A 15606-nucleotide genomic window follows, 5' to 3' on the forward strand; every position below is an offset into this window, starting at 1 on the left:
CAATTTGCACTGGCTACGCAGCGCCCGACGTCACGCTCAGACTGATTTTCTGTCTCTCTCGCACGCACTCTTTGTCGTGTCGTTCAATATTAGCGGCGTCTGCCGGAGGAGAGCCATACTGACTTAGTATCGGGTATAACTGTAGAGTTGCGGTGTCTGCTACAACTCACAACGTTCCCCCTCGTTTTTTTTATATTCATATTTTAGTTTATTTACAGACGACTCGCAGTGCTTTGTGGACGTTCGCCTCATTGACTTTGCTCACACAGCGTTTGTGCCACGCAATGGCAGCATGCTACCCACTCCGCCCGTGGCCCCCTTCACCATGGACCCGACGGCGGCTTTCTCACCGGCCTGGACAGCCTTAATCGACTGCTCAACGAGATACTGGCAGAGGACAGGATCTAGACAGAGTTCGGTGAAAAGAAGTGAAAAGAAACAGGGAGTGGAAACTAGAGCGGAGAAAGGAACACAAGTTAAAAGTACAATTTAATTTCAAAATACCTAAATTGTTGTAGCAACATGTGTTAAATTATGAAACTCGAAATGTGATTCAAAAGAAACCTATTTAACCAGATATAGCCCCCCAAAATGAATGGAACCTCTTTTAACCTTTAACCAAGCATAACCTTAAGAGCAGAGCAGAGATTGGAACAGATTTGGTCCCCCTTGATTTTTCAAAGCATTTGCCAGCAAAGAACGCAACACACTACAAAAATGAAAAAAAAAAAACCATAAAAAACGCTTCAAAAGTAGATGAAATGTTTATAGATTGATAGATTAATTGAATGTTCGTGCTTTCTGCATTTCCAGATCAGAATTAAGCTTAAAAGTGTTCGATGGAACTGAATATGATTTAACCGTTTGTGAGAATTCTTTATGAATATACACCTATATATGTATTGTATTTTAAGAGTGATTAAGGGGCATGCGGATCATGCGTTTTTGTAACTAGCTTTTACAATACAATGCAAAATGACAAACCAACAAGAGTGTAAGGAACAGTATTTCGTTATACGAGAATGTATCTATTGTATGCTTTAAACTGATTTCCAATGGTAGTGACAGTGTTTTAAAGTAAAGTGATCTATTAAAATAACCACAAACACAATATATAAGTTAATTAAAAGAATCGCTATTAATATATAAATCCTGCAAATATTACTATTACTTATTGGGTAACTAGAGAATTAAATGAAATATAATTCATGTATATTTTCACTTAAGCACGTTTACAAATTACAAATGTTCTACGGATTTACGTTTAAATAATAAAGAAATATTCGAAAAATTAAATCTAGCGAACGCTTTTTTCAAATATCGATAGACGTTATCTTCAGCACAATCTTTTTGTAATTTTTTAGCCCCTTTAAGCGATATATCGATAAGTCAGCTGGGAAACCCTATCGTCACATTGATCATCTCTAGACAACTGTGTGTACTTTATTAATTTTATTTTTCTGATATTTTCTCCGAAATTCACATAAACAAGGGTGCTATTACAGTTAAAGTTGAATTTAGAGCCTATTGTGCTTAATTCCTATTCATTTTATTTTGCCCAGTAAGCCGAAGAACTTTCAAAACATAAACATTCTTATGTAATTGTTCAGGGATAGGTTAAACTTGCAAATTACACGAAGAATCTAATTGATTTGGTTTAAATTCCAGCAAAGGCACAGCAAACAATGGGTGGACATCACGGAGAACCCTACAAGGTGCCACATCCATCGATCTACAAGGTGGAAAACGTGCCACAGCTGGTGGAAGTGAAAGAAGCTCTGGGTCGCCAGGGATTGAGTGATCCATGGCTGAGGTAATTGCATTCAATTGCGATGTATTTGCTGTCCTATTTGATATTAATTGTTTGGATTCTTTTAGGAATGAAGCCTGGCGCTACGAGAAGAAGGCCTTCGGCACCCACAGATCTCGTCTGAACGCCTTTCTCTTCCGCGGTCTCGGCGTTGGCTTTTGCGCCTTTCTTGCGACCATCGCCGTCGAGTATGGTTTGGGCATTGGCATGGCCATGGGCACGGTCACGACGACAAAGGCCACCATTAGTGAAATTAAATAAACATGTGTTACGCTCTGAATTAATTTTATTCGCAGTTCATACTGTCGATTAACTCCAAACTAAAACAAGCCTCCAATCAATTGATCCTTGGCTTTAATTCCTCGTAGCACGAGCGCAAGAAAATTTGTGTCTTCTTTCCTGGATTGAAGTACTCATGGCCCTTTGACCAATCGTATCAAACCGCGTAAGCGAATATTTGGCCATTCGAATTAAATCCGCACTTGGTTATAGACTGATCCATGGCATTGCTAGACTTGAGCTTAGTACGGGTGTCCTTATCCCAGAAGCTGAATGTGCCATCAGAGCCGACTGTGACCAGAGTGCCATGCACCGGGTGGAATGCTATGTCGTTTACGGCGTAAATGTCCTGGAAGCCAGAGGTGCTTGTGGAGCGATGACACTTGAACGTGAAGTTATCTTTGGGATTAGCCGGGTTCACGTATTGGATGGCCACGCGACCCTCAATACTGCCCAAAGCGTATCCAGTGGGCTCTTTTTTCTTATCCCTAAAAATCGATATGGTGCGATGCTGATATTTCAATGGACTCTCCTGCCGCTTGTACTCGATAGGAGTGTTCTGCAACGAGTATATGATTAGGCCCCGCGATGCAGTGCCCACAACGGCCATGGGATACTCCACATCCGCACAATAGCAGCGTTCAGGTAAGTTAATTGCCATCATTGGGTTGGGCGATCGGGTATCCCAAAACTATTTAACAAAGTGTAAGATATGAATATTAGTTTATAAGATTTGAATATTAGTTTAAGATTTACTCATCGATAGTATTATAAGAAATACCAATGTACTTGTCCTCGACAAGTATCGATATGCCAACACACATTCATTCGAATACGACGATCAAGAAAGAAGAACATATAATAAAACCGTGCTATTAAAAGTTTACATATCAGGTGTGGGGTTTGCCCAATGCAGACATAAGAGCGAAAACCAAAAGTGAACTTAGCGGCATATTGCGTAGGCAAAACGTATATTTTGATCAAGATGCCAACATACACCAATTACGTACAGCAGTAAAAAAAATCATGGAAGACACGCATGAGCTAGGAAATACGGCGCCAAGCGCAGATGAGACTATGCAGGCAGACATTTTTGCTTAAAAACCAACTTAAATAAAATTAGAGTTGCTCAGTCAAAAATTCTACGACGAATATGCAATGCTCCATGGTACATACGAAACAGCGACATCGAGAGGGACCTAAAGGTTCCCAAAGTGGGCGATGTTATACAATTACATGCAGCAAGGTACTTGCAACAACTTGGTGGTCACCCTAATGCGCTAGCCAGACGTCTAATTAACCCGCCAAGGAAAAGAAGACTCAAAAGGAGTCATCCACTGGATCTCCCTACTAGATCCCTCCTATAACATCTCATTAACTTTTTGTAAATATTCTAAATAATGTATGTACCTACTCCATATATGTAACATTAAGTTTTAGTATGTATCTCCTGTGATCAATTGTTTTTCCCCTTAAATGTAAAACTAGATTAAGTTGCCACGAAAGGTAGCAGTAAACTTGTTTACAATAAAATACAAATTTTCCACATGAAAAAAAAAAGACATTTTTGCAGTCCCGGTTGAGCGCGAGATAGATAGAGACAACCGTAGTGCATAACACGCAGTAAAAGCGGCGCCAGAAGAATATGGTTAAAATGTGCAGAAGGCTCGAGAAGCATTCATGCCGCGACAAGACAACGCTTGTTCGAAATTGACCATGCGATCAGATGAATACGAAGAAGAATCGCGCCGTTTGCAGCAGTTGGAACAATTGTACGTTTTTTGCAAGCGCTTAGCTGATCTCAAATTAAGCATATTGAAAACGGAGAAAGAGGCTATGGAGTTGGAAACGCCGAGAGATTGCATCGACTTGACACACATTGAGGCGTTGATGCGTCCATTTTCTGGAGATGACGACCAGGCTGTAACCAGTTGGATAAGTAACTTTGAGGACATTATGAATTTCCATGGTGTATCCGAGTCCAAATGCTGGATATTAGCGAAGCGGCTGCTATGCGGATCGGCGAAGGCGTACATCGACCATGTGGCGCCTTTGACTTGGCAATTGATGCGAGCAGAATTGCTCAACGTCTTTGAGCAGAAAGTGACAGCGTGGGACATTGGAAAGCGACTGGAGGCACGGAAAATTGCAAATAATGAAAGCGCATTGCAATATTTCGTCGCAATGTGCAGCATAGCGTCGCAAGCAGACATGGCCACGAGCGATGTGGTCAAATTCATCGTAGAAGGACTGCAGGACAAGACGGGCATGGCAGCATCCATGCTATATTGCAGCACACTCAACGAGTTGCGTGACAAGATGGTCACCTATGATAAGGTCAGAAGAGCTCCTGGCGTCGTAGCAATTCGTAGCGAAGGTATGACAAAGGGAAAACTAAATGTGAGTATGGCAGTTGGGCAGCAGCAAGGTGGTGGCGCAATGCGTTGCTACAACTGTCAATTGGCAACTGGCAATTTGGGAACGTTATGAAGGAATGCAGTCAGCCAAAGAGACCGGATGGGGCATGTTTTAACTGTTGGAGTACCAGCCACCTATATTCGCAGTGCCCGAAACGAAAGATGGCCACTAGGGTAGCTGCAGTTCAAGATGAGGAGCGACCAGGAGAAAAAAACAACGACGATTTAGCGGCTGTCCAGTTAATCACTTTATGACTTCCGTTTGGTGAACAAAGAGGCGTCAGTATTTTTAGTCTATTTGATACAGGTAGCCCTGTAAGTTTTATTCATAAGTCTTTGATACCGAAGTCGGCTATAGTTGAAGCCTATAATGAAGTTAGGAAATACTATGGACTAGGAGGACAACCAATTCCCATATGGGGTAAATTTAAGTGCCATATTGAATTTTGCACAAAGAAATATATCGTTTTATTAAACATCGTAGATGATAACATGCTGCCTTTGCCGGTATTGTTGGGACGCGATGCCCTTAAAGTTATTGAAGTAAAATTAGTTCATAAGAAAAATATCAATGCGAAGCAACACACACCATTAAGCTCGTTAAAGCAAAAAGCTATTAGTTTAACCTGCGCGTCTTTATTCACCGAACGTAAAAATAATATTAACATAAGACTACATGATAAGTTAGATGGTAATCAATCAGAAAGAAGCGTCTGTCTGTCTGTCCGTCTGTCCGTCTGTCCGTCCGTCCGTCTGTCCGTCCGTCTGTCTGTCCGTCCCCTTCAGCGCCTAGTGCTCAAAGACTATAAGAGCGAGAGCAACGATGTTTTGGATCCAGACTTCTGTGATATGTCACTGCTACAAGAATATTTCAAAACTTTGCCCCGCCCACTTCCGCCCCCACAAAGAGCGAAAATCTGTGGCATCCACAATTTCGACGATACGAGAAAACTAAAAACGCAGAATCGTAGAAGATGACTATATCTTCTAGAGTGCAAAATTTCAACCAGATCGTATAATTATTATAGCCAGAATCAAGAAAACAATTTCATTCTTTCTCGCTCTGTCTCTCTCTAACACACAGGTTTCATGGTCGGTTTTGCCAATTGCAAAATATGAGTTCAAGGATCTCAGAACCTATAAGAGCCAGAGCAACCAAATTCCACACTCCTGTGATATCGGACTTTGACCATTTTGTGTCAAAATTTCGCCACACCCCATTCCGCCCCCGCAAAGGACGAAAATCTGAGGCATCCACAAATCTCAGAGACTATTAAGGCTAGAGTAACCAAATTTGATCCACACACTCCTTTAAGATGTCACTATAAAACGTATATCTCAAAATTTCGCTCCACCCTCTTCCGCCCCCACAAAGGACGAAAATCTGTTGCATCCACAATATTGCAGATTCGAGAAAACTAAAAACGCAGAATCATAGATAAGGACCATATCTATCAGATTGCTGAATCTGGATCAGATCAGATCATTTTTATAGCCAAAAGGAACAAATCAATTTGCACTGGCTACGCAGCGCCCGACGTCACGCTCAGACTGATTTTCTGTCTCTCTCGCACGCACTCTTTGTCGTGTCGTTTAATATTAGCGGCGTCTGCCGGAGGAGAGCCATACTGACTTAGTATCGGGTATAACTGTAGAGTTGCGGTGTCCGCAGCAACTCACAACGTTCCCCCTCGTTATACCCGATACTCAAAATGAGTATTGGGCTATATTAGATTTGTGGTAAAAGTGGATGTGTGTAACGTCCAGAAGGAATCGTTTCCGACCCCATAAAGTATATATATTCTTGATCAGCATCAATAGCCGAGTCGATTGAGCCATGTCTGTCTGTCCGTCTGTCCGTCCGTTCGTCTGTCCGTCTGTCCGTCCCTATTAGCGCCTAGTGCTCAAAGACTATAAGAGCTAGAGCAACGATGTTTTGGATCCAGACTTCTGTGATATGTCACTGCTACAAAAATATTTCAAAACTTCGCCCCGCCCACTTCCGCCCCCACAAAGGACGAAAATCTGTGGCATCCACAATTTTAAAGATACGAGAAAACCAAAAAAGACCATATCTTTTAGACTGCAGAATTTGAATAAGATCGTATTATTATTATAGCCAGCATCAAGAAAACAATTTCATTTTTTCTCGCCCTGTCTCTCTCTAACACACACGTAGCATAGCCGGCTTTGCTTAGAGTAAAACATTAGCGCCTAGATCTCAGAGACTATAAAAGCTAGAGCAACCAAATTTGGTATCCACACTCCTAATATATCGGACCGAGACGAGTTTGTTTCAAAATTTCGCCACACCCCCTTCCGCCCCCGCAAAGGATGAAAATCTGGGGATATTCACAAATCTCAGAGACTATTAAGGCTAGAGTAACCAAATTTGGTATCCACACTCCTAATATATCGGACCGAGACGAGTTTGTTTCAAAATTTCGCCCCACCCCCTTCCGCCCCCACAAAGGACGAAAATCTGTTGCATCCACAATATTGAGGATACGAGAAAACTAAAAACGCAGAATCATAGAAAATGATCATATCTATCAAATTGCTGAATCTGGATCAGATCAGATCATTTTTATAGCCAAAAGGAACAAATCAATTTGCACTGGCTACACAGCCTCCGACGTCACGCTCAGACTGATTTTCTGTCTCTCTCGCACGCACTCTTTGTCGTGTCGTTCAATATTAGCGGCGTCTGCCGGAGGAGAGCCATACTGACTTAGTATCGGGTATAACTGTAGAGTTGCGGTGTCCGCAGCAACTCACAACGTTCCCCCTCGTTTTATATTCATATTTTAGTTTATTTACAGACGACTCGCAGTGCTTTGTGGACGTTCGCCTCATTGACTTTGCTCACACAGCGTTTGTGCCACGCAATGGCAGCATGCTCCCCACTCCGCCCGTGGCCCCCGTTCACCATGGACCCGACGGCGGCTTTCTCACCGGCCTGGACAGCCTCAATAGACTGCTCAACGAGATACTGGCAGAGGACAGGATGTAGACAGAGTTCGGTGAAAAGAAGTGAAAAAAAAACAGGGAGTGGAAACTAGAGCGGAGAAAGGAACACAAGTTAAAAGTACAATTTAATTTCAAAATACTGTAAACTTTTAATAGCACGGTTTTATTATATGTTCTTCTTTTTTGATCGTCGTATTCGAATGAATGTGTGTTGGCATATCGATACTTGTCGAGGACAAGTATCGATATATCGAGTACATTGGTATTTCTTATAATACTATCGATGAGTAAATCTTAAACTAATATTCAAATCTTATAAACTAATATTCATATCTTACATTCGGGCAACCTGACTACAGATCGCCCACGATCTACACACTAAGGCATACAGTTGGTTAAACATTTCTAATTCGGTATTGTCTTACTTAACATACTATTTCATCGATTAACAACATGAGACCATGGTTTTATCCTTACTCTCTACCCAGGGTTTAAGCCTTGCTGGTTCTAGTATACTTCGGAATGGCATTTGCGTCAACTGACAGTCCTCAATGTCGACAACCTCATACCGATCATTATCCAATACTCTATTGATCCTGTACGGTCCTCGATACTTTGGTGCGAACTTCTTATTGATCCCCGGTGTTGTGTCCACATACCGGACTGCTACATAGTCACCAGGTTCATACTTTAATGGGGCTTTATTTTTATGGGCATACATCTTCTCATTTCTTTTCTGCGACAACCGTATGTTCTCACTTGCTATTTCTCTTATAGTTTCCAACTCTCTAAGTTCTGACGCTAACTTCTCCTCTAGGTATTCGGTTAATTCATCTACAACGGGTCCTTTCTGGGGTATTCCAATTAACAATGTGCTAGGTGTCTTTTTCGTACTGCTGTTAACGGAGTTATTAATGGCGTGCTCTACCTTGCTCATCAACCTGTACCAATCGGCTTGCTCAAGGGGCTCTGACAGTTTTCCTAACATAGGAGTAAGAACACGATTCACCCGCTCCACTTGGCCATTCGCCTGCGGTGCACCTGTAGCTACCTTAATGTGCTCTATCCCTATCTCCTGCAGAAAACTAGAGAACTCTAACGAGGTGAAACAGGTCCCACGATCTGATATTATCCTAGTAGGGCGACTATAGAAATCAAAATATTTACTTAAGGCATCCTTCGCTTCCCGCGTGCTGGTACTATTAACCGGGAACAATTTGACAAACTTAGTGAATGCATCTATTACCACAAGGAGGTGTTTTCGCTTAGATCTAATACTCGGCAACGGACCCAAATGATCAACATGTAGGGTATGAAAAGGAACACACGACTTTGGGATACTATGGAGCGTTCTGTTATGGATTGTTTTAGGCATCGAGTGTAGTATACACGGTAGACAGTTTCTGATGTACCTTGCCACTTTACTTCTCATTGACGGAAACCAGTAGGTCCTCAAAAGGTCACTCACGCACTTCTCTGCGGCCAGATGTCCTAGTTTTTCGTGTGACCGCCTTATCAACTGCTCTTCCATACACATTGGTACATAGAAACATAGTTTGTTTTCACAACTCCTCTTGTAAACAATACCATCTATCATTTCAAAATCTACTTCAATTCCATCCTCTAGCATTTTTCGAATCCTAACTACTTCCTTGTCTCGCATCTGTTCTGTTTGCAATACCAAATCAACATCTTCTGGCGTTGCACCTACTACCCCAACTATCAATGATTTTAGTAATCTTTCCTCCTGAAACTCTAACTTGTCCCTCTCTACTGTATCCTCAACACATTTTTTCTCTTTATCTGAATTCCTATTACTAATGTACTTTACTCCCCCACCACATCGTTAACGCTTCTTCTACATTGGCTCAAATCTCTAATTTCAATCTTCGATCCATCCTCTTCCCTATATTCACTATTCTCTATGTTATCTCTACAATCACTACCAAGGTTCTCTCTATCATCAGACTTCCACCTATTTCCCAATCTACTTCCTACTGCACTTGATTCTCCACACTCAATCGCAGGGTTCTGTACGGTACTACTACGCTCTCTACTGATATTTAATTCTCTACACTTAATCACAGGGTTCTCTACGGTACCTCTATGCTCACTACCAGGGTTGTCTCTACTTACACTATTCCTTGTATATTGCTTTCTACTCTCATCTTTTTCTAAATTAGACTTTTCTAAACCGTATTTGACTCTATAACCATCCTCTAACATATTCGTCACTTGATCTTGTCTGCTCAGCGCATCAACGTGCGCCATACTGGCTCCAGGTCTGTGCATAATGGAGTAATCATAGTTCTCTAACTCTAGGGACCACCGTGCTATCTTAGGACTAATTGACTTTCTGGTTAACGTCTGTACTAACGAATTACAATCCGTGATTATTTTGAAGGACCTATTCTCCAAATATGCTCTAAAACGCCTCAATGCATAAATTATAGCCAATGTCTCTAGTTCGAAACTATGATAACGTGATTCTCTTTCTGTTGTTTTGCCGGAATAATAGGACACAGGGTGCATCTTCCCATCATCTTGTCTTTGCATCAGTATTGCGCCATAACCGTATGAACTTTCGTCTGTATGTAATTCCGTTTCTCTATTTGGGCTAAAAATGGCTAATACCGGAGGATTTGCCAACGCATTCTTAAGAGTTTCAGACGTCTTCACCTGTTCTCTATTCATGGGAAAAGGACCACCTTCTTTTAACAACTGCACCAAGGGCTTAGCTGTCGTCGCAAATGACAACATGAAACGTCGAAAATATGAAAAGAATCCCAAGCATGAGTGCAGTGCTTTTACATTTTGAGGGACTGGGTATTTTTTCAAGGCCTCAATATGGGAATCCTAGGAACTATTCCGTTTTGATTAACTTTATACCCCAGGAAATCGATGTTTCGATTGACAAACCTACACTTTTTTAGATTTATCTCTAAATTTTGCTCGCTAAACCGAATGCATAGTCTTTTTAATATATCCATGTGTTCTTCAACTGTTTTAGTCGCTACTAATATATCATCCATGTACACTACAATGCTTTTGTTCCTAATAAAGTCTCTCAAGAGCTCCGAAATAAATCTCTGAAAAATAGCGGATCCATTTTTTAACCCAAAGGGCATTCTCAAGTACTCATACTGTCCTTGCGGTGTCACAAACGATGTATACGGAACTGATTTTTCTTCTACGCCTATTTGATGATACCCACTTTTCAAATCTATAATGGAAAAACAGCACTTGTTTTCTAAAAACTCAAGACAGTCCTCAATAAGGGGCAATGGGAAATTATCTTTAACAATTCGTTTGTTCAGACCACGGTGATCGACACACATTCGAAGTTCTCCTGATTTTTTATACCCGATACTCAAAATGAGTACTGGGGTATATTAGATTTGTGGTAAAAGTGGATGTGTGTAACGTCCAGAAGGAATCGTTTCCGACCCCATAAAGTATATATATTCTTGATCAGCATCAATAGCCGAGTCGATTGAGCCATGTCTGTCTGTCCGTCTGTCCGTCCGTCCGTCTGTCCGTCTGTCCGTCCCCTTCAGCGCCTAGTGCTCAAAGACTATAAGAGCGAGAGCAACGATGTTTTGAATCCAGACTTCTGTGATATGTCACTGCTACAAGAATATTTCAAAACTTTGCCCCGCCCACTTCCACCCCCACAAAGGCGAAAATCTGTGGCATCCACAATTTCGACGAGAAAACTAAAAACGCAGAATCGTAGAAGATGACTTTATCTTCTAGAGTGCAAAATCTGAACCAGATCGTATAATTATCTCACTATAAAACGTATATCTCAAAATTTAGTCCCACCCCCTTCCGCCCCCACAAAGGACGAAAATCTGTTGCATCCACAATATTGAGGATACGAGAAAACTAAAAACACAGAATCATAGATAATGATCATATCTATCAGTTTGCTGAATCTGGATCAGATCAGATCATTTTTATAGCCAAAAGGAACAAATCAATTTGCACTGGCTACGCAGCAAGCTCTTGTTGAGCTCCCGACGTCACGCACAGACTGATTTTCTGTCTCTCTCGCACGCACTCTTTGTCGTGTCGTTCAATATTAGCGGCGTCTGCCGGAGGAGAGCCATACTGACTTAGTATCGGGTATAACTGTAGAGTTGCGGTCTCCGCAGCAACTATAATGTTACGGCTACGGGCTGGTTTTTACTAGTACCAACGGGGAAGCATAAGGAGACTCACTATGACGGATTACTTTCTTTTCTAACAGATCATCTACTATTTCAGCTACTTTCTCTCTCTCATGGTAGGATAAACGACGCGGAGTACAATGAAATGGTGTTGTTTCTGTTACACGAATCTGCATCTGATACTTTGGTGGTGCTTTAAAGTCAAATTCTTTGTGTAAATAGTATGTCTTAATAACTTCCCTACACTTTTCTGCAAGAGTGGGGCCAAATTCGAAACCTACGTTAATATGTTCCTCTTCATCAATCTCTACCGCCGCACAAAAGTTACTGAACTCGTCGCCTTGATTCATATTCTCGATGGCCATTTTGTCATTCCTTGAGTTTTCTTGTGTCTGATTTTTAAATGGATTAGAACGTTTGATTAGCTCGCTTCTTTCTGATTGATTACCATCTAACTTATCATATAGTCTTATGTTAATATTATTTTTACGTTCGGTGAATAAAGACGCGCAGGTTAAACTAATAGCTTTTTGCTTTAACGAACTTAATGGTGTGTGTTGCTTCGCATTGATATTTTTCTTATGAACTAATTTTACTTCAATAATTTTAAGGGCATCGCGTCCCAACAATACCGGCAAAGGCAGCATGTTATCATCTACGATGTTTAATAAAACGATATATTTCTTTGTGCAAAATTCAATATGGCACTTAAATTTTCCCCATATGGGAATTGGTTGTCCTCCTAGTCCATAGTATTTCCTAACTTCATTATAGGCTTCAACTATAGCCGACTTCGGTATCAAAGACTTATGAATAAAACTTACAGGGCTACCTGTATCAAATAGACTAAAAATACTGACGCCTCTTTGTTCACCAAACGGAAGTCATAAAGTGATTAACTGGACAGCCGCTAAATCGTCGTTGTTTTTTTTTCCTGGTCGCTCCTCATCTTGAACTGCAGCTACCCTAGTGGCCATCTTTCGTTTTGGGCACTGCGAATATAGGTGGCTGGTACTCCAACAGTTAAAACATGCCCCATCCGGTCTCTTTGGCTGACTGCATTCCTTCATAACGTGCCCAAATTGCCGACAGTTGTAGCAACGCATTGCGCCACCACCTTGCTGCTGCCCAACTGCCATACTCACATTTAGTTTTCCCTTTGTCATACCTTCGCTACGAATTGCTACGACGCCAGGAGCTCTTCTGACCTTATCATAGGTGACCATCTTATCACGCAACTCGTTGAGTGTGCTGCAATATAGCATGGATGCTGCCATGCCCGTCTTGTCCTGCAGTCCCTCTACGATGAATTTGACCACATCGCTCGTGGACATGTCTGCTTGCGACGCTATGCTGCACATTGCGACGAAATATTGCAATGCGCTTTCATTATTTGCAATTTTCCGTGCCTCCAGTCGCTTTCCAATGTCCCACGCTGTCACTTTCTGCTCAAAGACGTTGAGCAATTCTGCTCGCATCAATTGCCAAGTCAAAGGCGCCACATGGTCGATGTACGCCTTCGCCGATCCGCCTAGCAGCCGCTTCGCTAATATCCAGCATTTTGACTCGGATACACCATGGAAATTCATAATGTCCTCAAAGTTACTTATCCAACTGGTTACAGCCTGGTCGTCATCTCCAGAAAATGGACGCATCAACGCCTCAATGTGTGTCAAGTCGATGCAATCTCTCGGCGTTTCCAACTCCATAGGCTCTTTCTCCGTTTTCAATATGCTTAATTTGAGATCAGCTAAGCGCTTGCGAGAAACGTACAATTGTTCCAACTGCTGCAAACGGCGCGATTCTTCTTCGTATTCATCTGATCGCATGGTCAATTTCGAACAAGCGTTGTCTTGTCGCGGCATGAATGCTTCTCGAGCCTTCTGCACATTTTAACCATATTCTTCTGGCGCCGCTTTTACTGCGTGTTGTGCACTACGGTTGTCTCTATCTATCTCGCGCTCAACCGGGACTGCAAAAATGTCTGCCTGCATAGTCTCGTCTGCGCTTGGCGCCGTATTTCCTAGCTCATGCGTGTCTTCCATGATTATACCCGATACTCAAAATGAGTATTGGGGTATATTAGATTTGTCGTAAAAGTGGATGTGTGTAACGTCCAAAAGGAATCGTTTCCGACCCCATAAAGTATATATATTCTTGATCAGCATCAATAGCCGAGTCGATTGAGCCATGTCTGTCTGTCCGTCTGTCCGTCCCCTTCAGCGCCTAGTGCTCAAAGAGTATAATAGCGAGAGCAACGATGTTGTGGATCCAGACTTCTGTGATATGTCACTGCTACAAGAATATTTCAAAACTTTGCCCCGCCCACTTCCGCCCCCACAAAGGGCGAAAATCTGTGGCATCCACAATTTTAAAGATACGAGAAAACTAAAAACGCAGAATCGTAGAAGATGACTATATCTTCTAGAGTGCAAAATCTGATTCAGATCGTATAATTATTATAGCCAGCATCAAGAAAACAATTTCATTTTTACTCGCCCTGTTTCTCTCTAACACACACGTAGCATAGGCGGCTTTGCTTAGAGTAAAACATTAGCGCCTAGATCTCAGAGACTACAAAAGCTAGAGCAACCAAATTTGGTATCCACACTCCTAATATATCGGACCGAGACGAGTTTGTTTCAAAATTTCGCCACACCCCCTTCCGCCCCCGCAAAGGATGAAAATCTGGGGATATTCACAAATCTCAGAGACTATTAAGGCTAGAGTAACCAAATTTTGTATTCACACTCCTAATATATCGGACCGAGACGAGTTTGTTTCAAAATTTCGCCCCACCCCCTTCCGCCCCCACAAAGGACGAAAATCTGTTGCATCCACAATATTGAGTATACGAGAAAACTAAAAACGCAGAATCATAGATAATGATCATATCTATCAGATTGCTGAATCTGGATCAGATCAGATCATTTTTATAGCCAAAAGGAACAAATCAATTTGCACTGGCTACGCAGCACCCGACGTCACGCTCAGACTGATTTTCTGTCTCTCTCGCACGCACTCCTTGTCGTGTCGTTTAATATTAGCGGCGTCTGCCGGAGGAGAGCCATACTGACTTAGTATCGGGTATAACTGTAGAGTTGCGGTGTCCGCAGCAACTCACAACGTTCCCCCTCGTTTTTTTTACTGCTGTACGTAATTGGTGTATGTTGGCATCTTGATCAAAATATACGTTTTGCCTACGCAATATGTCGCTAAGTTCACTTTTGGTTTTCGCTCTTATGTCTGCATAGTTCATCACAGAGTTTTTTTTTGGGCAAACCCCACACCTGATATGTAAACTTTTAATAGCACGGTTTTATTATATGTTCTTCTTTCTTGATCGTCGTATTCGAATGAATGTGTGTTGGCATATCGATACTTGTCGAGGACAAGTATCGATATATCGAGTACATTGGTATTTCTTATAATACTATCGATAAGTAAATCTTCAACTAATATTCAAATATTATAAACTAATATTCATATCTTACAATAACTAAATTGTTGTAGCAACATGTGTTAAATTATGAAACAAAATCAACTAATCTTTAGAAATTCGAAATGTGATTCAAAAGAAACCAGGGGTCGGAAACACCCCTGACTTCCCCGTGAGCTGGCTGGGAACGATAGGCCAGGGTGGCAAAGAGGCGGATCATAACAACCTCTTTTAACCTTTAACCAAGCATAACCTTAAGAGCAGAGCAGAGATTGGAACAGATTTGGTCCCCCTTGATTTTTCAAAGCATTTGCCAGCAAAGAACGCAACACACTACAAAAATGAAAAAAAAAACCATAAAAAACGCTTCAAAAGTAGATGAAATGTTTATTAAGGGGCATGCGGATCATGCGTTTTTGTAACTAGCTTTTACAATACAATGCAAAATGACAAACCAACAAGAGTGTAAGGAACAGTATTTCGTAATACGAGAATGTATCTATTGTATGCTTTAAACTG

General features: G+C 41.6%; 2 long non-coding RNA genes and 2 pseudogenes across 3 annotated transcripts; 2 read left to right on the forward strand and 2 right to left on the reverse strand.

Annotated features, from left to right (window-relative positions):
* The first annotated feature begins 92 nt into the window (after positions 1-92).
* On the forward strand, positions 93-541 carry LOC117192071. Of its 2 annotated transcripts, none has more exons than XR_004474186.1 (2): positions 93-133; positions 208-541. It is a non-coding gene; the product is annotated as an uncharacterized LOC117192071 (long non-coding RNA). The 2 variants fall into 2 exon arrangements; XR_004474187.1 differs by having other exon boundaries at positions 219-541.
* On the reverse strand, positions 377-15431 carry LOC117192069. The gene is made up of 2 exons (XR_004474184.1): positions 15314-15431; positions 377-602 (listed from the first exon to the last, which is right to left on the reverse strand). It is a non-coding gene; the product is annotated as an uncharacterized LOC117192069 (long non-coding RNA).
* On the forward strand, positions 1669-2151 carry LOC117192065 (annotated as a pseudogene).
* LOC117192064 lies at positions 2079-2797 on the reverse strand (annotated as a pseudogene).
* Positions 15432-15606: the final 175 nt, after the last annotated feature.

The sequence above is a fragment of the Drosophila miranda genome, assembly GCF_003369915.1.
Source record: "Drosophila miranda strain MSH22 chromosome Y unlocalized genomic scaffold, D.miranda_PacBio2.1 Contig_Y1_pilon, whole genome shotgun sequence".
Classification (NCBI taxonomy): Eukaryota; Metazoa; Arthropoda; class Insecta; order Diptera; family Drosophilidae; genus Drosophila; species Drosophila miranda.